The sequence below is a fragment of the Felis catus genome, chromosome E1 (assembly GCF_018350175.1).
Source record: "Felis catus isolate Fca126 chromosome E1, F.catus_Fca126_mat1.0, whole genome shotgun sequence".
In the NCBI taxonomy this organism is placed as follows: domain Eukaryota; kingdom Metazoa; phylum Chordata; class Mammalia; order Carnivora; family Felidae; genus Felis; species Felis catus.
Window position 1 is genome coordinate 1344657 of NC_058381.1, and position 23273 is coordinate 1367929.

The 23273-nt window shown below is 54.5% G+C and overlaps 1 long non-coding RNA gene across 1 annotated transcript; it reads left to right on the top strand.

The window, feature by feature from the left end:
* Positions 1 to 13321: 13321 nt before the first annotated feature.
* Positions 13322 to 15094, top strand: LOC123382122. The gene is made up of 3 exons (XR_006590032.1): positions 13322 to 13447; positions 14160 to 14267; positions 14897 to 15094. It is a non-coding gene; the product is annotated as an uncharacterized LOC123382122 (long non-coding RNA).
* The last annotated feature ends 8179 nt before the right edge of the window (positions 15095 to 23273 follow it).

A 23273-nucleotide genomic window follows, 5' to 3' on the forward strand; every position in this document is an offset into this window, starting at 1 on the left:
GAACCGTCGGAACCCGTGTCGAGCAGGAAGACGCCCCCGGCCCAGAGTTTCCAGGCGATTCCGTGGGTTTGTGGGACTCACCGAGAGGCGCGGCGATACGTGAAGGCCGCGTGCAGAAGCGGAGCGAGGTGGCCGGTCCCGCTCGGGGCGCACGGCGAGGCCGCCTGCTTGCGCGTCGCTGGTAATTAACTCAACCGGGATGAAAAATGTTGCGGGTATGAACACGTGATATTACCCGTGTAGTAATAAATCGTCAGCAGATGCTGCAAGGACCAAGGCGGTGATTGATGGCTTCGGGGAGAAGAAGGTGCGTGTGGGAGGTGTCTGATTCGGGCGAGGCCCCGCTGCCCGCTCGGCTCCCGGCCGCCCGGCTGGCCCAGCGCTGCGGCCCCGTCGTTGGCGTGAGAAGCAGGGAGCACGTTTTATCCACCCTCACGGCCGCTCTCCTCCCAGATCGGGCAGGTGGGGGCCTCCCGGGCCCCTCCTGCGGGGCGACCACCTCTGGATTTCTTACCCCCACGGCCAAGTCCCAAGGGCACGCAGCACACCCCCTTCCAGACCCCCCTGGTGTCCTCACCCTACCAGACGCTGCAAAGTCAGACTCTGTGCGGGCAGGACGCCTCTTCCTCGGGGCCCCACGGGGAGGTGACCGGATGTTACAAATCCTCTCACTGTATCTTGTCCACCCCGCTCCCTCCCTGCCGTCCTGCCTCAGCCAAATCCCGGCTCCTTCAGGTCAGAGAGAACTGAGCTCAGGTCCGCACTGACTCACTGTGTGACTTTGGGTGAGTTGCTTAACCTCTCGGAGCCGGTTTCTTCCCCTCAACTGGAAGGATTCAGAGAGACGATTCATATATACCACATGCCTGTCCAGAGCCTGGCAACTGTTGAAAAGTTTCGCAGGTATCAGGGGCGCCTGGGTGGCTCAGTCAGTTGAGCATCCGACTTCGGCTCAGGTCATGATCTCGAGGTTCGTGGGTTGAGCCTTGAGTTGGGTTCTGTGCTGACAGCTCAGAGCCTGGAGCCTGTTTCAGATTCTGTCTCCCTCTCTCTCTGCCCCTCCCCTGCTCACGCTCTGTCTCTCTCGTGCTCTCTCAAAAATAAACATTTAAAAAAAATTTTTTAATTAAAAAAAAAAGTTGCACAGACACTAAGTCTCCCTCAACGCAAACCCTTCCTCCGTTAGCCCTCCTCCTGACGGAACATTCCCTCCAGTAAGTCCTACTCAGGCCCTGCTGTATGGCAACCACGGGCACCTACAGCCTGCACTTCCCCTGGACGAAGCCCTTCTGTTCGTCTTTACTCTGGAAACCGGCCGGCTCCCGACCCCAGATCCCCTCGCTGTCTCACTTGCTGCATGTAGGGCTCCAAATGGGTCCACTCTGCTTCTCCAGGCCCCTCCGCTGAGTCACCTCCCCTCCCCCCGCCCCGCACCTGATTCTGAGCTGGCCGTGAGACTTGAGACCTGGCCCCTGGGAGGGTAGCGACGGTGAGGCAAGAAAGACACTTGGAAAGTGTCCTCTCTCTCCGTTCTTGGAACCCGACACGGCCGAGCAGCCGGCCCAGGCTAGCCTGCGGGAGGGGAGGGTCCCCCATCATCCCGGGCACCTCAGCAAAGACGCCGTAAACCCCGCGACCCCGGCTCGTCCCATCGGCCGACAAAGACCCGAGACGACAGCCATCCTGCTGAGCACAGCCCGAGTCGCTGACCCACAAATCGTGAGCGAAATAAATAGATGATGTTTTAGGCGGTTTCTTACAACGGAAACACCCCCTCCCGACCGCACGGCACTGGGGTGTTCTGGGTGGGCTCTAATTCAACCAGGCCTGTCCCAACCTCGTTGCCCCTGGGCTGGGTGATAGGGGGAGGGGTGCGGGGGGGACCCAACCAGCAACAGGGACTCCGGGCCATCAACTTGCTCGGGAAGGGACACGTCACCCGACTGCAGCCGCTGAAGCATACGGGGCGGTTGCTGGAAGATCCTGAGAATAAAGCTTCCTGGGGCGCCTGGGTGGCGCAGTCGGTTGAGCGTCCGACTTCAGCCAGGTCACGATCTCGCGGTCCGTGAGTTCGAGCCCCGCATCAGGCTCTAGGCTGATGGCTCAGAGCCTGGAGCCTGTTTCCAATTCTGCGTCTCCCTCTCTCTCTGCCCCTCCCCTGCTCATGCTCGCTCTCTCTTTCTTAAAAATAAATAAACGTTCGGGGCGCCTGGGTGGCACAGTCGGTTGAGCGTCCGACTTCAGCCAGGTCACGATCTCGCAGTCCGTGAGTTCGAGCCCCGCGTCAGGCTCTGGGCTGATGGCTCGGAGCCTGGAGCCTGTTTCTGATTCTGTGTCTCCCTCTCTCTCTGCCCCTCCCCCGTTCATGCTCTGTCTCTCTCTGTCCCAAAAATAAATAAATGTTGAAAAAAAAATTAAAAAAAAAAAAGCTTCTGTCTTTCTGAAACGTTTGCCAGAAGCCTTCTCTTCCTCTGGGTTTTGCAACGTGTGGATGTGAAGCCAGAAACTGCTTCCTCTTTTTGCCTCCGTAAGCAAAGCGGGTCTAGAGACAAAGACAAAGCACAAGGAGAGCACAGATGAGGTCAACGCGGGAGAAACGCACCCTGGGCCGCTGCAGAAAGCCAGACCTGAAGCCAGCGGAGCCCACATCACGTGAGCCGACCCATGCGCTCATGGCGTAAGCCGGTTTGAGTCAGACGGTGTCCACCTTGCAGCCAAAATCATCCTCATGAGGCGTCTCCTGCCACACGACGAAGGGTGAACGTCTCCCGAATGACCATGCTTCCTGCCCAACCTTCTCCACTCTAGGAAGGTCCAGTTGAGGACCCTGGTCAAGGAATGACCATCTCCCTCCTGAGCCAATGGATCTCTTTCCTGGGAAATTTTTTATTTTTTTTAAATGTTTATTTATTTTTGAGAAACAGAGAGAGAGTGTGTGTGTGAGAGCGGGAGAGAGAGAGGGGGAGACACAGACTCCGAAGCAGGCTCCAGGCTCCAAGCTGTCGGCACAGAGCCCGACGCGGGGCTCAAACCCACAAACCGCGAGATCGTGACCTGAGCTGAAGTCTGATGCTTAACCGACTGAGCCACCCAGGTGCCCCTGTAGAAACATCTCGATCGTGCACAGCGTTAGCTGAGTGCTCCTTTAATCTGCAGTTACAGGTGAATCAGTTGAGTGTCGGTCAAGGTTAAGTGAGCAGACTTTCTTATTACACCATCGGAGAGACTGTAACTCGCCCCATGATTTGGCAACAATGTGAAAACATATAACCAAACTTCAAATATACCGAAATCCCCTGATCACACCTCTAGAACTGGTATCTTGCGAAAGCACAATGTTGTCACGTTGTTTGAGGGGGGGAAATGTGGAAATCATCTAAACGTCTGTCCGCATCTGAATGAATAAATTACAGGGCCTCCATACAGCTGAAATTCTACACAACAGTTTTTAAAAGCACCATATGCATAGACTTGGAAAGATGTCTACAACATACTGTAAATTGAAAAAGGAAGTTGGACACAATATGTATAGGGTTAATACTCATTCTTTATTTTATTAAGGTTTAGTTATTTATTTCGAGAGAGACAGACACAGCGTGAGAGAGGCAGGGGCACAGAGAGGGGGAGAGAGAATCCCAAGCAGGCTCAGCACGGAGCCCGATGCGGGGCTTGAACTCAAAACCGTGAGATCATGACCTGAGCTGAAACCGAGAGCCGGACGCTTAACCGACTGAGCCACCCCGGGGGGCCTCGCTCATTTTTTATTTCAAAAAGCCACATGTAATAAAAACTAGCTAATGATTTATTGAACGCTAATTTTTTGTCAGGCACTTAGCTACATATTTAATCGGCAACCTCACGAGATGAACACCCTCATCCCGTGTTTCAGAAGAAGATGCGAAGGTCCGTAAATCTCCCAGGGAGGCGAGGTTCGCGAGGGCTGGAGCCCGGACCGAGCCTGGCAGCCTGGCCCCTGAGCTGGCACCTCCAACCGCTGCTGCACGTGTCACAAGCAAAGAAAAAGGTCTCAGACCAGGAGGAGGGGGAGGGGCCTTTCCCCACCTGCCACATCCACGCTTGCGTTGTTTGGGTTTGTTACAATGAGCATGTAATTGAAAAATAAAAATGTTATAAAAGCACCCAGCCATGTGGAATCCTTGCCTGGGATGGGAGCCAAGAGGGGGTGGAGGGAACCACAGACACTATCCTCAGGCTGGGCTGAGCTCAGAGCTCACTCTGCATGGATCCCCCCGCCCCATATACACCTTCCTCCTCGACAAGGGGGAGTGGGTGCCGGGCGAGGGACCAAGTTCAGCAGGAGACAACCTGAGTTCAGTCCGGCTGGGTAGCTTTGCCAAGTATCTTGATGTCTCTGAGCCTCTGTGTCCGGCCGGCCGAGAACTACTGTCCCCGCTACGGGCTTACCTAGGGACAAGGGTCCGAGAGCAGGTGGTTCCTCTGTCCCAGGCTCCCTGCAGCTGTGGCTCCTGGGGACCTGGCATCACACGAATAATGACCTCATTTGCGAAGGCTTTACTGTCCCATGGGGCCCTCATCCAGCTCTCGGGTCCAAACCCACTTCAGAGAGGGGGACTTCTGAGTGCACCCGCAGGGAGGAGCCTGCCTGGGATTCTCATTCTTCCTCTCTCTCCGCCCCTCCCCTGCTCGCACTCTCTCTCTTTCTCTCTCTCTCAAAATAAATCAACTTTACTTTAAAAAATATTAGTCCTTCAAATCTTACTCATTGTTACCTGCAGGGATCAGGTTGCCCAGATAATTTCTCGAATTCCCACTGCCCCCAGCCACTCGGAAGGCCCTCGAGGCACCCAGGTGATGCTGTGAAATGTCCCCGGCAGTTTTGTTTATCCCGTTGTGGTTTGTACACATTCTTAGTTTAATGACACCCCTTCAGAGGCAGCAGCGAGGGCACCAATCAGCACTTGAATTTCCAGGAAAGCAGCCAAACTCATTAAGTTAATAAAGGAAGGTAGCTGTATAGAGATGCCTCCCTCACATGCTTTCCCGAAAGACCCACAGCCACCCCCCTGCTCCTCGGCGACCGTTAGACCGCCGCCCCCCACCTGCAGGGTGCTGGCCCCGCGGGGTGAAGGTGCCACGGCCTCCTGGGCTGCCCAGGACAGAGCGCCTGGCCACGTGGGTGCACAGGTCACAGCCGCCAGCCCTCTCCTGTGCCCCGAGCCCCGTCTCCCAGCCCCAGGGAGTCCCAAGGAGCCCCAGGGAGCCCCTGCCCCAGGTCAAGATTCCCGGAGGAAGCAGCACCCAGCACAGCACCTGGCTTCCACCTGGGCCCCCTCCCACCCCGACCCCACCTCCCCTTAGCAGACCGGGCCATCCTTGCAAGCCATCAACCTATGTCACCCCTCGGCCACACTCCTCGAGTGGCCCCCCCACTGCTCTCGGGGGGCGGTTCCCCAAGGCCCCGCGGCAACGTGGGGCCTCCCAGAGCACCTCCTGCCCCACTCACCCCCGCCGTCTGCCCTGTTGCCTCCCGGCCACCACCGGCCATTGAGCTGCCACATCAGGCCCCGCTGTCCCGCCCACTCCAGGCCTTTGAGCGCCTCCCCAGCCCCCTGCCCCCTCCTTTCCCCACGACTCAGCCCTCGAGTCTCCGCAGTACCCCTTGTGAACACGTCCTCCCCTTTCCTGGTCCCCAGGCCTCTCTTGTCCACCGCCCTGGCCCCCATCTGTCCTCTGAGTCCTTGTTCCATGAAAGTCATGCTGTCTTGTCGAACTGAAGGGGCATCGTCTTTATATTTCTTGCTTCTGAGGAGCGACCGGTCCCCCCTGCCCGCGACCCCCCCCCACGCGGCCCGCACCCCTCCCCCAAGCGGCCCATGGAGCCCCTACACCCCTAACTCCTCCAGCGGTTCCCAGAGGCCCTTCGCCTCCTGCCGTCCCCACAAAGAGCAGGGAACACCTATGGGGCCAGGCTTGGGTCCGCCCATTCCAGCCTCTGGCTCCAAAAGTGACACCGTCTCTGCTCCAGGGCAGGGATGGTGTAGTGACAGACTCACTCCCCTTAATAACCCACCCGGACGGACCGCGGGGTTCCGCGGGGCCTCCCAGGAAGGGTTTTATGTTTCTCACCGGCACCCGCTGTCGGCACAATGAACTCCTGAAGCTTACCACCCTGGGAGGTGCTTCCAACACTGTTCTCCAGCACGAGCATCAAGGCTCAGCAGGTCCCTCGCATCCTGGACGCAGGGGTTGCGCACCCGCCCCTACCTCGCTCTGCCGGGATCCGAGACCCTCTGTCCCAGGGCACGGGGGGATCGGTCCGGCCGAGGGTCCGGACCTCCAGAATCACCCAAAGGGAGCCTTACGCCCCATGACGCCGAGGGACAGCTCTGGCGCTCACATGGGCTCTCACACCCATTCGTGGGCGGCTTGCAGGCATGCTGTGATCAAGGACCCCTGTGAGTAGAAGCAAGGACAGAGGCTGGTCCAGGACTGGACGTTCAGGGGCTCCAATCCCCAGGCTGTGGCGGCCAGGGGCCCGCTGGGAAAACAAGGCGCTCCCCTATTTCAAACACAGGGAATTTAATGCAGAGCATGAGGAACCCAAAAGTCAGCAACCATAGCAGGATGCCAGTGTCCCTCCGGGGCTGCGGGACCCAGAGAGGTGACAGTTTACAAACCCCAGGAGCCGGGGCCATCCAGCCGGAGCGAGGGCCCGCACGGGGACTGCCGGGCTGGACCTCGACCAGCAGGTGCGGCCGCGGCCAGACAACGTCCCGTCTGCCCAGAGCAGAGGAAACGCCTGACGTCTCCCTCCCTCTCGTGCTCCGGCCTCCCGCCAGATCTAGACGGAAACCGGTGGCGAGGGGCCGGGGAAGCCGGAGGAGGGAGGGGTGGGTCTGAAAGCAGCTGACACTGGCCAGTCCAGGGATGGAGGGACACACCGACCCCAGGAGCTCGTGTCCCCGCTCGGCCCTTCTTAGCGTTTCACAGCCTCTGGGGTGACCTTTCCCTGCCTCTGTCTTTCTGGCGTCTGTCCCCAGGGCAGCCCCTGTGTCCGCCCATCCTACGGGCTCCGTTAATTCTGCAAACCTCCAAGTTTTTCTTATGCAGCCAACATGCACCGGGCACCCGGCGGGGCAGCAGGGGGAGGGGAATAGGGAAAGAAATCAGAAATCGGATACAACCCTCGTTCTCGAGCTCATGGTCGGGGGGCCGGGAAGCACGCGGTCTCTGTAAGGGGGAGTAAGTGGCTGATGTGACACCAAAGCGGGAGCTGTGCTGGCAGATGGGAGACGGGTTCCAGGAGGTGGCATCTGAAGCAAACTTCGGCCGAGGAGGACTCCAAGGACTCCACCAAGTGGGGGAAAGGCGGTCTAGACCGAAGGGGCGGCCTGACCAAAGCCACCAAGAAGGCGGCTTGGGGACACTGAGAACACAAGGCTGGCAGGAGAGGGCACGGGAGAGGGTGGGCCACGGTCAGAGGGCCCAGGGCGCCGCACGGCAGAGCAGAGTAATCCGTATCAGGGGTTGACCCAGGGTGCGGCGTGGCTGGGGCGAAGTTCTAGAAAGTTCTGTGGCCCCCTCGTGGGGGACAGGGCTGAAGCGGTGAGAGCAGAGGCAGGGGAAAGGCGGTGGAGGCAAGGGGTGGAGGCCGGAAGCAGAGACCCCCCGGGAAGGGTCTGCGGGAAGGACGGTGGAGAGACGCAGGGCCTCCCGCGGCTTCTGCGGCCTCGGCGCGTATCCCAGTGGGTGCAGAGACCGGGTCCTGGAGTTGCACAAAGAGGGGCGCTCGCCTTTGACACCGAGTGACGCCCGGCCTTGGGGGCCTTTTGCCGCTGGTCCACATCGGGGTCCCTACATCGTACGGGAGCTCACAAGGTCCAGTCGCTTCCCCAAGTGGCTCCGTGGGTTGGCTCCTGGGTCGTGTGTATTGATGGCCCTGACACTCTGTGTCTCCAGCTCTGGATTGAGAGCCAGGCAGCAGGAAACCCCTTTCTCCAGGATGCGTTTGCCAAACCGTGGTCCCCGGGTCCCGGATTCGCTCCCCTAGATGCCCCTTTTGTTCCTGATCGGAACCCTCCTCCCTCCGCCCCCACCTTGTGTCATAGGAGCGTCCATGCCGGTGGCAGCAAAACGGAGGAGCTCTCTGTTCAAGGCAGACTCGAGTAAACCCCAGTGACGCATCCGTGGAAACAGGGGTCCTTCCCCTCCCGATTCTCAGGGAACGTTAACTGAGCCATTCTGGGGGCTGCGAACTGGATCCCCGTTTCCCACACCCTCGGCGCGCTCCCGCACAACTGGAAATCACGCCCCTTTGACGGAGCGCCCCCTCCGTGCCTGGAACCGTGCGAGGCTCACGCCCTGCCCCACGGTTGACGCCTCCGGCCCCCACGAGCCGGCCCGGCGAGCGTCCCCAGCGCCGGCTCTCGCCACCTTCGTCCACACAGCCTGCACCACAGTGACCGGAGAGAGAGAGAGGCAGTGAGCATTCACAGCTTCGTGGGTACGGACGAGCACTGAGGCATTGAGCCCATCCGGGTCCAGGCGCACAGAGCCACTCATGGGTCCCCTGCGGCCGCCAGGGGCACAGACATACCATCAAGGGAGGATGTAATTTGGCACACAGGCGTTGGGAGTGGGTTTGGCGGCCAGACCCTGAAGGCAAAGGAACACACAGGCGGCCACAGGAGGCAGCTGCTGGTGAGGACCCTGGCAGTTTCGTGAAGCCGGGTTCTCGTCCTGTGATTCATCCACCCCTTTGTTCAACAAACGCCTGTTGAGCCCCAAGTTCATGTGACTCGAAGATTTACGGCCCAGGAAGCCAACAGGCAAGACTGGAGGACCGCACAGGGGGCCTCCCTGCAGCCGTGTCGGGACAAACCCTGGACGGAAGGCCCTCGGTCTGATTGTTCCGGGGCCGCGCCTCCTTGAGAAGGCAGACACCACCCCCCGCAAGGGGTGGGGGTTGGGGGGAAGCTCGGCCGGTTAAAAGCCTGACTCCCGATTTCGGCTCAGGGCACGGTCTCACGGTTCGTGAGATCGAGCCCCCTCGTCGGGCTTGTGCTGACAGCGCGGAGCCTGCTCGGGATTCCCTCTCTCTCCCTCTCTCTCTGCCCCTCCCTGGCTTGCTCTCAGTCTCTCTCTCTCTCTCTGTCAAAAAATAAAGCATTTTAAAAATTAAAAAAAAAAAAAGAAGGTGAACCCACTCCATCTGCCCATAATCCACTGGGCCCTGTCCTGTGATCTGAGCAAAAGTGACCAGCGTGGGGGCCCGGGACCCCCCCGGAGGGGCACGTACTTCCTCCGCTCTCAGGAGAGTCTCGCCCTCCAGAGAGAGGCCCCCTGGTGGCCCCGCTGCCCTTCAAGTCTGCTGCTTCCGGGGTGCGGTCTCTGGAGCCTCAGAAAAGCCCACAGACTCACTTCTGCCGATCTAACCCCCACCGGTGGCCAGAGAAAATGTTGTCAAGATAAAAGAGCCTTGAGGGATGAAGTCGAGTGGCCAGTTGACCCGAGGATTCGTCGCGTTGTGTGGAGGCTTACCTGGGCTGCCACAAAGTCCTCGCTAATTCTCCCGGCTTAGCCCCAGGTGGCTGAGGATTTGGTCCCTTCCCACCGGCTCGTCACCGCCCAGATCGGTTCCTACACACGGCACGTGGCACACGCCCTACCCGGGAGCGAATCCCGGACCCTCCTGCTGCACGTAACTGTTTAGTCTGATGGACATCCGTGAGCTAGACACACTCCGGGGTCATCATCTAATCTCTGTAGTTTCTAGCTCAAAGCTCCACCTTGCTGGGGGGAGGGCGGGAGGAGTGAGAGGCAATCCCCTTAGACCAGAGGACACAAGTGTGTTTCTAGAAGGCTTAGGCCTTTCCCAGTCTAAAGGCCAGAGCAAGCTGAGGGTGCACACAGGCCCAGGTTAGACACAGGCCCAGGGAGCACTCAGGCCCAGGGAGCACAGAGGCCCTGGGAGCACACTGGCCCAGGGAGCACACAGGCCCAAGGTGCACACAGGCCCAGGATGCACACAAGCCCAGGGAACAAACAGGCCCAGGGAGCACACAAGCCCAAGGAGCACTCAAGCCCAGGGAGCACTCAGGCCCTGGGAGCACACAGTTTCAGGGTGAACACAAGCCCAGGGTGCACACAGGCCCAGGAGGCACACAAGCCCAGGGAACAAACAGGCCCAGGGAGCACTCAGGCCCAGGGAGCACAGAGACCCTGGGAGCACACAGGCTCAGGGAACACACAAGCCCAGGGAGCACACAGGCCCTGGGAGCACACAGGCTCAGGGAGCACACAAGCCCAGAGAGCACTCGGGCCCAGGGAGCACACTGGCCCAGGGAGCACACAGGCCCAAGGTGCACACAAGCCCAAGGTGCACACAAGCCCAGGGAACAAACAGGCCCAGGGAGCACACAGGCTCAGGGAACGCACAATTCCAGGGTGCACACAAACCCAGGATGCACACTGGCCCAGGGAGCACACAGGCCCAGGGAGCACAGAGGCCCTGGGAGCACACAGGCGCAGGAAGCACACAAACCCAGAATGCACACAGGCCCAGGGAGCACACAGGCCCAGGGAGCACTCAGGCCCAGACAGCAAGGGAACCACAAGCGGGTCAGCCTGCTGGAGGTGGACACACTGCGGTCACCCTGAGGGCACACCTCATACCTTGCAGCCCCCTGCAGGTGGCGGGATGCGCAGCGGCGAAGACGTGGACCCTTGGAGGCTCTAGTCGCCGTTGCCAAATAAAGACGAAGATCCCCCAGCTGAGAAAATTGTTGGCGAGGTAAAGCGAGCGACTCTGCAAAACCTGCCCGAAGCCAGTTCCCTTCCACAGCTGTCACCGCCCGCCCCCCCACCTCCACCCAGGACCACCGGGCCCAGAAAGGTCTGCTCAGCCTCCTCACGTCCTCACGGCCCGTCCTGTTCTGGAAGGACTCGGTGTGCAGACGTGCACGCATAGAAAGATGTAAAGGAAAATTAAAATTGCATTGAGTCGCTGCACGAGTCACACAAGATCGCGACGGGGGCCGGGAAGAAACTGGAAGTCACCCTCCTATGTGAAGCCTGTGCTTCAAGACCCGCTTGTGTGCGCGTTTTCAAGACACGGGCCAAATGGGTGCCTTTACAATTTCCTAGAGGAAATTTTAAGCCAAAGAGGCACAAAGGTGTGCGATGGGGTCCTTGAAAGGGAAAATTAGCGAGTTCCCAGGAAAAGCACGCTTCCGAGCCCAAAGCTTTCAATGTGTGTTCCCTTCGATCCGGAAGTTTCTTTCCTAGGGCTCTGCCTCTCGGAGGGGCTCACAAGCGAGCTCAGAGATGTCCGGATGTACAAAGCTGAGCCATGGTTGCTGACAGCAGAGTGTAAGTGAAAGCTGGCTAGAGGGGCGCCTGGGTGGCGCAGTCGGTTAAGCGTCCGACTTCAGCCAGGTCACGATCTCGCGGTCCATGCGTTCGAGCCCCGCATCAGGCTCTGCACTGTCCGTGGGATTCTCTCTCTCTGCCCCTCTCCAGCTTGCTCCCTATCTCTCGAAAATAAATACATAAACTTAAAAAAAAAACAGAAAAACTAATTAAAAAAAAAAAAAAAGAATCGACAAGCAAAACAATTAAGTCCTAGGCAGGTGTGGAGGGTACAGAAGTGTACCTTCATTCGTGTAAAGGTGTTAGCGGGTTTTTACAGGATGGGGGTTTACAGGATAAAAAGGACATAGAGGGACATTTTTACTTTCTACCCTACGTATTTCTGCACTTTGTTCTGGGATCTCAGTAATTTTTTATTGTTAAAATTTTTTTAATGTTCACTTATTTTTGAGAGAGAGCGCGTGAGCAGGGGAGGGGCAGGGAGAGAGGGAGGCACAGAATCTGAAGCAGGTTCCAGCCTCTGAGCTGTCGGCACAGAGCCCGACGTGGGGCTCGAACCCACGAACCATGAGATCATGACCTGAGCCGAAGTCAGACGTTCAACCGACTGAGCCACCCAGGTGCCCCGAATCAATTTTTAACTACAGGATTCAACTATCGCTGTTCGGTGCGGAGTTTTACCCCAGCCTGGAAAACACAGACTCTGGGGAAGTGAATTGGCAAAGGGCCAGGGTTCCTTGCTGGGTCTCCAGGACCGACCACACACCCACACCGATCATCCCCGAAGGAGGTGAATGTTGGGGGCTGGGGGGACATGGGGGAAGCCTGCTCTCCTGCTGGGGGGTCTGAAGCCACACTGCCCGGCCTCGGAGGCGGGGAGGGGGCTGGGGAATCCCGGGGTGGGGGAGCTGGGCCTTGTCAAAAAGACACCAGCCAGGCCACCCCCCGCCAGCCGGGAAAGGGACGCCCAGAGGACCCTGGCCCGCCAGCTCAGAGAACACGTCGGGAGCACACACGGTACGCGGCCCCCCGCTGGATTCACTGTCCTTCCCGACCTATCGGTGGAGCCCAGCCCCGGAAGACGACAGACGGGGTCTGAGGCCAGGAAGGCCACAGGAGGCAGTGGACGAGGTCAGGGAGGAGACTGAGGACGGGTGTCCTGGATGCTTCTCAGATACCCTCTGGAGGGAAATGTTAAGAGGGCCGATTTCCAGAAGTTATCCTGGTTTGAATTCGAGTCATAATAGTTGGAATATAAAAAGGAAGCATCATTTTACTTGGTGGCGTGTGGGATGTATAGCTTACCTGAATACTAATGTATCTTTTCATAGAAACTAGCCTTATTTGGGGCGCCTGGGTGGCTCAGTCGGTTGAGCGTCCAAGTTCGGCTCAGGTCATGATCTCACGGTTCGTGGGTTCGAGCCCTGCATCGGGCTCTGGGCTGACAGCTCGGAGCCTGGAGCTGCTTCGGATTCTGCGTCTCCCTCTCTCTCTGCCCCTCCCCTGCTCACACTCTGTCTCCTTCTGTCTCTCAAAAGTAAATAAACATTAACATTTTGTTAAAAAGAAACTAGCATTATTTGAATAAAATAAAAATAAATAAAATATAAAATTGTTAACGTGTTTCCAAAAGGCCCGGAAACACCAGGCACCTGAGGCACCAGAACCAGGAAGGAAACATCCAGACCCTGGAGGGAACACACCTGTGGTGCTTTGAAACCACAGAAAGTGCTAGAGTGCCATCCGGTGGCCACAGTGAGCAGGACAGAGAGGAACCGGGCAATTAGCTTGCATGGCGCCCATCCCGCGGCGGCCGGTACCGCTACGGGTCAGCAAAGTGGTCTCAGCCCGTCTTCAAGGAGCTAAATCCTATCGGCAGGTGAGGGTAACAGGAAGCCAGTGAGCACACCCGTGAGGCCAGGTGGTGTGAGGGGTCTGGCGGGGGCGAGGGGCGCGGCTTTACAGGAGGCGAGCAAACAGACCTTCTGCCATCTGGGGAAGCCAGCCCAAGAGGCGGGGAGAGCTGGGGCAAAGGCCCTGGGGCGAGGGTTCCCCGTGCGTTCAGGGAGCAGAAAGGAGTCCCGAGGGGGCAGAGGTAGGAGAGAGAGCCAGAGAGACGCCAGGGGCCTCGTGAACCACGAGTGGGCTTTGATTTTACTCCAAGGGAAATGGGGAGTATTGTGCGATTCTGAGCGGGAAAGTGACCTGACCCAGTTTACGACTGAAGTGGGTACTTCTAGCTGCCAGAAAGCAGGCAGCGAAGGGGCGACATCGCGGTCAGGGGTGGGGGCCGTGAGGGGGCTACTGCGGTGATCCGGGTGGGAGAGGGTGGCCGGCTGGGCCCCGTGAGGGCAGGCTCTGGACATGGGGTTTGAGAGAAGGAGAGGGGTCGAGAGAGAGCCCCGTGACTGGGGCCCGAGCAGTTACTGACTGGAGGGAGGGAAGGGCTGGCAGGGAGGGCGAGGAGGTGAAGCCACAGCAGGTGGAGGGGTTGGACAGAGACCTGGAATCCAGAGGCACGATGGGGGCTGGAGACACAGACGTGGGGTCACCACGGAGGCCGTGACACCGAGTGGGGCCAGCAGCCGAGGGGGTTAGGGGGTTCTGGGAGCCCACCTGGGCCGGGCACCCCACACAGCGAACCGCACGGCCATCAGGGGACCCGGATTGCAACGTGAAGCCTCCTTCCCCACGGGGGTGACGGGCAGAGGGACACCGCGCCTGCTCCGTATCTGCCATATTCCCTGGCGGCTGGACGGGGCCGGGGCCGCAGTCACCTGGAAGGCTGCTTTGCTGGGTTTTATTAGACGCAAGGGCGCCTGCAGGGCTCTACCCCAGGAGACAGCAGCGATACCCCAGAAGGCTCGTGCAGCAACGCCCGCCTCCGAGTGTGGGAGTATACGCAACGAGAAAGGGTAAGCGTGTTGTAGGATAAAACATGGTGTTACCCAGCAAAGCGACATATTTTTTTAATGTTTATTTATTTTTGAGGGAGAGAGAGAGACAGAGCGTGAGCAGGGGAGGAACAGAGAGAGAGGGAGATGCAGAATCCGAAGCAGGCTCCAGGCTCGGAGCCATCAGCACAGAGCCCGATGCAGGGCTCGAACTCACAAGCCGCGAGATCATGACCTGAGCTGAAATTAGACGCTTAACCAACTGAGCTACCCAGTCGCCCAGAAATCAGTGGGTTTTTTTTTTAATGTTTACTTATTTTTGAGAGAGAGAGAGAGACAGAGCATGAGCAGAGGAGGAACAGAGAGAGAGGGAGACACAGAATCCGAAGCAACTCCAGGCTCTGAGCTGTCAGCCCAGAGCCCGACGCGGGGCTCGAACCCACAAACCGTGAGATCATGACCCGAGCCAAAGTCGGACGCTCAGCCAACTGAGCCCCCAGGCGCCCCTCATCTTTATGATTTAAAATCTGGGATTACCATCACCCATCCCAAAGGATCATCGTGAGAGCTCAGAACGTAAGGGCCTGACCTAAAATGGATATTCAGTAAATGACAGTTTCCTTCCTGTCTCTCCCCGCCACCCCGCCCAGGAGACCCTTCCTGGCCACTCTTCCACGCGCTTCCAAACTCCCCAGACCAAGAATCGCCACTCCAGGGGTCACCCAATGCCCCGACGTCCACGGCGGTGCTGGGGGGCTGGGAGTCCCCACTTCAGCTCAGCCCAGAGCCCAGAAAGCAGGCGGCTTCCAAGGCTGGGTGACCTCTGGCTGAGACGCGCGGAAACTGCGGCACAGGTGAGGCCCTGCAGAGCTCCTGGCACGGGGAGGGGGGAGGGGGCCGGGGGCAGGTCCAGCACATCTGAAACCTCTCCCCAGAAACACCTCCGCGGGGTCCCTCCAGCGGGGTAAGACACTGTTTCCAGGTGCACCCCCTGGGGCAGGAAACACATCAGGCTCCGTGCCTGGCGTGTCCCCTGCACGTCCGCTCGGATTTCACAGCCCCGTCTTCCACGGGACGATGGCCACCCCATCGTGGGGATGAGGGAAGCTGGGCTCAGAAGGGTACGGTTTCCCAGTTGCCCGAGGTCGGAGGTCGGGTGGAATTGGCTCTTGTCCTTCTGTCTGAGCCACAGTCCACATGTGTAACCCCCACATCACACTCCCTCTGCCATCTGGGCAACAGGGACAGTCACAGGCTCGTGGGGTCCTGATGCCACTCTCAGCCACGGCCGAGCCATCCCCTGAGACCTGTCCCTAATGCTAGGAGATGCCCCCTTTGAAATCTGGGAGGTGTTGAGTTCAAAGGATTCTTTCTGCACCCAAGTAGGAGTGAACTTGTGCATTTTGGTCCTGAAATGTGTGTGGCCCAGGCTCCAAGTGTATCGATTGACTTAACTAGTAGTACTGCCTTCTAGTCAGAAAAGGAAGGAAGGAAGGAAGGAAGGAAGGAAGGAAGGAAGGAAGGAAGGAAAGAAGGAAAGGTGGACATTTTACAGAAACATACAAATGCAAAAACCTTACAATGAAAAAGCAAATATGAAAGCCATGATGACTAATCATTGACAAATAACTATTAATTGATTTTGAGCATCCTAGCAACCAGGGCAAAAAGGGAAATATAATAGGGTTACATAATACCTGTCACTCAGTAGAAAAGATCAAATCAAGAGAAATACTTTTTCCTGATTCTAAATTCTTTGGGGGTTTTTTTTCCAGCTTTATTAGGGTATAATTGGCAAATAGAATTGTATGTAAGTGTACAAAGTGATGATTTGATATACCTACACACTGAAGTGATCACCACAATCAAGCTAATTAACACATCCATCACATCCGTGCATGTGGGGGGAGAACACTTAAGATCCAGTCTCTTCACAAATTTCCAGTATGCAGTACAGCATTAGACCCTCAAAACTTAGTCATTTTTTTTTTCAATGTTTTATTTATTTTTGGGACAGAGAGAGAGCATGAATGGGGGAGGAGCAGAGAGAGAGGGAGACACAGCATCGGAAACAGGCTCCAGGCTCCGAGCCATCAGCGCAGAGCCCGACGCGGGGCTCGAACTCACGGACCGCGAGATCGTGACCTGGCTGAAGTCGGACGCTCAACCGACTGCGCCACCCAGGCGCCCCAACTTAGTCATTTTATAAGTGAAAATTTATACCCTCAGACCAACGTCTCCCCATTTTCCACACGCCCAGCCCCTGGCCACCAGCACTCTACTCTCTGTTTCCATGAATTTGATTTTTTGTTCACATTTCACATCTAGGTGATACTATGCAATGCTTGTCTTTCTCTGTCTGGCTCATTTCACTAAGTATAATGCCCTCCAGACTCATCGATGTTGTCACAAATGACATAATTTCCCTCTTTTTATGGCTGAGTAACATTCCATTGTCTCCATATGCCACATTTTCTTTATTCTTTTATCAGCCAGAGGACACCTAGGCTGATTTCCATGTCCTGGCGATTGTGAGTAATGCTGCAGTGAACATGGGGTGCAGATATCTCCTCAGGATACCAATTTCGTTTCCTCTGGGTGTATACCCAGATGTGAAATTTACTGGATCATATTTTTTTTTATTTTTTAGGAAGCTCCATACTGTTTTCCACAGAGGCTGCACCAACTTACATCCCCACAAGGGGTCCCTTTTCTCAACACCCTCACCAATACATGTTATCTCTTGGCTTTTTGGCGATAGCCTTCCAGACAGGTCTGAGGTGCAATCTGATGTGCGTGTCCCTGATGATTAGTGATGTTGAGCAACTTCTCGTGGGCCCATTGGTCCTTTGTACATCCTCTTTGTAAAAAATGTCCATTTGGATCTTTGGCTCATTTTTCATTAGATTATTTGGGTTGTTTTGTTTTGTTTTGCTATTGAGTTGTAGGAGTTCTTTATATATGTTTTATATTAATCCCTTACCCGATATATGGCTTACAGATATTCTCCCCCATTCCATAGGTTGTCTTTTCATTTTATTGATCATTTCCTCTGCTGCGCAGAAGCTTTGTAGTTTGATACAGTCCCACTTTTGTATCTTCGCTTTTGTTTCTTGTGCTTATGGGGTCATATCCAAAAAATTATTGTCGAGACCAACGTCAAGGACCTTCTGCCCATATTTTCTCCCAGGGGTTTTATGGTTTCAAATTTTACATTTAAGTTTGTAACCCATTTTGTGTTAATTTCTGTGAGTGTTGTGAGGTAGGGGTCCAGTTTCATTCTTTTGCACATAGATATCCAATTTTCCAACATCATTTATTGAAGAGGTGATCTTCTCTGCATTGAGTATCTCAGTTCCCTTGTCAGATTTCGTTGACCATATATGTGTGGGTTTCCTTCTGGGCTTTTCAATTCTGTTCTGTTGAGTTATGTGTCTTTTTTATGCCAGTACCATACGGTTTTGATTATTGTAGCTTTGTAATAATGTTTTTTTTTAATTTTTTTTTCAATGTTTTTTATTTATTTTTGGGACAGAGAGAGACAGAGCATGAACGAGGGAGGGGCAGAGAGAGAGGGAGACACAGAATCGGAAACAGGCTCCAGGCTCTGAGCCATCAGCCCAGAGCCCGACGCGGGGCTTGAACTCACAGACCGCGAGATCGTGACCTGGCTGAAGTCGGACGCTCAACCGACTGCGCCACCCAGGAGCCCCCTGTAATAATGTTTGAAATCAGGAAATGTGGTCCTTCCGGCTTTTTCTGTTTTCTCAAATTGCTTTGGCTATGAGGTTTTTGTGATTCCAGAAGAACTTTATGATTGGGTATTTTCGTGGGCATGAAAAATACCATTGGGAATTTGATTGGGATTGCACTGAATCTGTAGATTGTTTTGGGTCGTATGGACTTTTTAACAATATTAATTCCTCCAGTCCAGGAAATCCAATCTTTCCATTTATTTGTGTCTTCTCCAATTTCTTTTGTCAGTACCTTATAGTTTTCTGTGTACAGGCTTTTCACCTCCTTGGCTAAATTGATCCCAAAGTATTTTATTGTTTTTGATGCTATCTTAAGGTCTCTTCCAGATAGTTCATTGTTAGCGTATAAAAATGCAATTGAAGGGGTGCCTGGGTGGCGCAGTCGGTTAAGCGTCCGACTTCAGCCAGGTCACGATCTCGCGGTCTGTGAGTTCGAGCCCTGCGTCAGGCTCTGGGCTGATGGCTCAGAGCCTGGAGCCTGTTTCCGATTCTGTGTCTCCCTCTCTCTCTGCCCCTCCCCCGTTCATGCTCTGTCTCTCTCTCTCTCAAAAAAATAAATAAATGTTGAAAAAAAAAATTTAAAAATGCAATTGATGTTTTGTTGATTTTATTGATTTATGTTGATCATGTTGATTTTGTATCCTGCAAGTTTACCAAATTCTTTTATCAACTCTGGCAGGTTTTGGTGGAGTCTTTAGGGTTTTTTATATATAAGATTATGCCACCTGCAAACAGAGACAATTTTATTTCTTTCTTAATGATTTGGGTCCCTTTTATTTCTTTTGCTTGCCTGACTGCTCTGACTGGGACCTCTGGTACTATGTTGAATAGACATGGTAAGAGTGGGCATCCTTGTCTCATTCCTGATCTTGGAGGAAAAGCTTTCAGCCTTTCATCATTGAGTCTGATGTATAGCTATGGGCTTTCGTATATGCCCTCTACCGTGTTGGGATATGTTCCTGCTATACCCAATTTGTTGAGAGTTTTTAGCGTGAAAAAAAAGTTGAATTTTGTCACGTGCTTTTTCTGCATCTGTTGAGATGATCTTATCGACTCGCCTGTGTTGAACCATCCTTGCATCCCAGATGTAAATCCCACTTGGTCACGGTGTATGATGCTTTTAATGAGCCGTTGAATTTGGTGTGCTAGTACTTTGTAGAGGGGTTTTGCGTCTGTGTGCGTCAGGGATGTTGGACTGCAATTTTCTATTCTTGTAGTGTTCTTGCCTAACCTTGTTGCCAGGTCAAAGCTGGCCTCATAAGGTGACTGGCGAAGTGGTTACCTACTCTTCCATTTTTTGGAAGAGTGTAAGAGAGATTTGCTTTAATTCTTTAAATATTTTGTAGAATTCACTAGGGAATATACCCGGTTCCAGATGCTCTTTGTGGGAAGATTCTTAATCACTGATTCAGTTTCCTTACTAGTTAATGGATCTGTGCAGTTTTCCTATTCCTTCATGATTCAGTCTTAGTAGACTGAGTGTTTCTAGGGATTTATTTGTTTATTCTAGGTTGTCCTGGTGTACGATCATTCACAGTAGTCTCATGGTCCTTTGTCTCTCTGTCTGCAATTTCGGTTGTAATGTCTCTCTTTTCTGATTTTACTTACTTGAGTCCTTTTTTCCCTTAATCTCTCTTTTTTCCCTTAATCTCGCTAAAGGTTTGTCAATTTTATCTTTTTTTTAAAAAAAATTAGCTTTTAAGTTTGTTATTTTTTTGTTTTTCTAACCTCTCTTTTATTTCTTCTCCAATCTTTGTGATTTCCTTCTTTCTGCTAACTTTGGACTTCATTTTTTCTTCTTTTTTAGTTCCTTGCAGTGTAAAGTGTATTTGAGATCTTTCATTTTTCTTAACGTAGGCATACATCACCACCACATATTCCCTCTAAAACAACTTTTGCTGCATTCTAGATGCTTGGTATGCCGCGTTTCCATTTTTATGTGTCTCAAGATTTTTTTTTATTTCTCTTTTAATTTGTTCCTTTAACCTATTAATTGTTTGAGACAGTTGCTTAATTTCCACTTGTTTGTAAATTTTCCTAGTTTCCTGCTGTTAGTGATTTCTAGTTTCATACCATTGTGGTTGCAAAAAATACCTGATGCGACTTCAGTTTCTTAAACTTGTTGAGGCTTGCTTATTATCTACCCTGGAGAACGTTCTGTGTGCGTTTGAGAAGACATACATTCTGCTGCCGTCGGATGGAATGTTCTCTATGTCCAACGTGTATGTTCCATTTGGTCTAACGTGTGGTTCAAGTCCAGTGTTTCCTTGCTGATTTTCTATCTGGATCACCTCTCCATTGTTGAAAGTGGGGTACAAGAAGGTCCCTACTATTATTGGGTTGCTGTATATTCCTGCCTACAGACCTACAGATCTGTTAATGTTTGCTTGACAAATTTAGGTGTTTTACTGTCCTGATGAACTGACCCCATCATTATTATAGGATGACCTTCTTTTTCTCTTGTTAGTTTTTTTTTTTTAATTTTTTCTTTTTTTCAACATTTATTTATTTTGGGGACAGAGAGAGACAGAGCATGAACAGGGGAGGGGCAGAGAGAGAGGGAGACACAGAATCAGAAACAGGCTCCAGGCTCTGAGCCATCAGCCCAGAGCCCGACGCGGGGCTCGAACTCACGGACCGCGAGATCATGACCTGGCTGAAGTCGGACGCCTAACCGACTGCGCCACCCAGGCGCCCCTCTTGTTAGTTTTTGACTTAAAGTCTATTGTGTCTAATATAACTGATCCTATTGGCTTTGATTTCCATTTGTGTGGAATGGCTTTTTCTATCCCTTCGCTTTAGCCTAAATGTGTCTGAAAAGCTGAAATGTGTCTCTTTTAGGCAGCATATAGTTGGGTCTTGTTTTCGTTTTTTTGTTTTAAGATTTTATCTTTAAGGAATCTCTATACCTAACGTGGACCTTGAACTCATGACTCCAAGATCAAGTCACATACTCCTCCAACTGAGCTAGCCATGAACCCTTGTGTTTTTTTTATTTATTTTAAAACACTTTTTTAAGTGTTTATTTATTTTTGACAGTGAGACAGAGGGTAAGTGGGGGAAGGGCAGAGAGAGGGAGACACAGAATCTGAAGCAGGCTCTCCGGGCTCTGAGCTGTCAGCACAGAGCCTGATGCGGTGCCGGAACCCACAGACCACGAGATCATGACCTGAGCCAAAGTCAGATGCTTAACCAACTGAGCCCCCCAGGCGCCGCCCCCCCTCCCCCCGTTTTGTTTTTTTAATTTTAATTCATTCAGCCACTCTGTCTTTTGATAGGAGAATTTAATCCATTTACATTTAAAGAAATTATAAGAACACCTGGGTGGCTCAGTCAGTTGAGCATCCAACTTCTTGATTTCAGCTCAGGTCATGATCCCAGGGTCATGGTACCGAGCCCCCCATCAGACTTCATGCTTAGCTCCACACTGATCATGGATCCTGCTTGGGATTCTTTCTCTCTCTCTCCCTCTGCCCCTCTCCCCTTGTTCTTTTCCAGCTGGTCCACCTGTGCGGAAATGCCCACAGTGCAAAGCGACTCTGGTCCCATCCCAGGGGATTTCTGGGGGCCCTGTGTCTCAGGATTGAGAGAGCTTGGCCAACTCAGTGGGCTCACCTCCGGCAGAGGCTCTCTGCCTGTGCCCAGCGATGAGAGAACTGAGTCTGTCCCAGGCCACGGAGCCCTGAAAAGGCAGGTTCCTGAAGGTTCCACGCTGCAGTCCTGCTCACCACCTGGTGCCACAATATTCCAGGAAAACCTTCAGGAGCCCAGGGCCCAGAGCCAAGATCCAGCAAAGGACCTGAATGGACAAAAGACTGCCTTTCCCTCCTGCTTCTGGGACCGCCCAGAGCACACACCCCTCTAGGTTGCTCCTGGGCTGAGATAGTAGGTCTCCATCATCCATTTAGAGGGAGAGGCAGTGGAAATAGGACGCATGAATCAGGGAACTGAGTCTGTCCCCCCAGAGGTCATATCCCCATGTGGGCGATGCCCCAGCCCCACGGGGAGTCCCAGGACACAGAAACTGAGGGGAATACTGGTGCTAAAACTGATCCTAACAACAACCAGCAGCCAGCCCTGCCTAGTGTGCTGGGAACTGCTCTGGACAGTTCTGCAGACAGGGTCACACTTGATGCTTATGACCCTGTGAGTCGAGCACCAGCATTTTCTCCAATGTTCAAATGGGGAAACTGAGGCTTGAGAGGCAAGGGAACTTGTCCAGGATCTGTCACTGGGCTCCAGGAGCCTGCCCACCTCCAAGACCAGGTCCTGTCTGCCTTTCCTGGGCCAGATCCTGGTCTCTGCATGTCCCGGTCCTTATATATCTTGGTCTCCGACTATTTTCCTTTGGAATCTACACACACAAAGCAAGAGACAAAATTCGCAAAGATCAGTGTTATCTCACCCGGCTCACACCCAGCTGAGGAAACAAGCCTTGTGGTTGAGTGAGGGGTGGTTGCAGGGGGGGGGGGGGGTAGTGGGGGAAGGGGAATGTAGGGTAGAGGGGAGTACAGGGTGGGGGGAGCACGGCGTGGGGGCGCACAGGGTCCGGGAATGTAAGGCTGGAGGAGTACAGGGTAGGGGGAGTGCGGGGTGGGGAGGGGAGTACAGGGTGGGGGGAGCATGGCATGGGGGCGCACGGGGTCCAGGAATGTAGGGCTGGGGGAGTGCAGGGTAGGGGGAGTGCGGGGTGAGGAAGGGAGTACAGGGTGGGGGGAGCGCGGCATGGGGCGCACGGGGTCTGGGTATATAGGGTTGGGGGAGTGCAGGGTGGCGGGTGCTCGCACCGGAAGGGGAGGAGCACGGAGTGGGGGAGGGGTGATAGGGGAGGGGGCCTTCCAGGACCCCCTGCGGTTGGACTGCAGCTGTTCTTGTCCTGGAAACCTTGAGTGCCTCTGAGCACCGGCTCTCGCTCCGCAGCCCTGGGCCCTGACTAGGGTGCCCCTGGGGGGGGCTGGGGGCTGGGGGCTGGGCGCTGGGAAACCAGACCCTGGCGTCTCCCATTCTCATGGGCTCCCACCCCAGCCAACGGAAGGCGGGACCTCTCACCAGCGTATTGTGACCCCGCAAGGCGATGTCTCTGGATCAGGAGTGAGGGAGAGGCTGTCACCTGCCGGGACAGCTGGGCTGTGGGTGCCCTGAGATGCCCTGTGCCAGCCCCGTCACCCCTGTGCCCCATCGGGTACCCACTGATGGTGGAAGGCAGCCCAGGCTGTTGAGCAGGGCCGAGAAGGCCAGGCCGTATGGAGCCTTGTCTCCAGGGAGCAGGAGA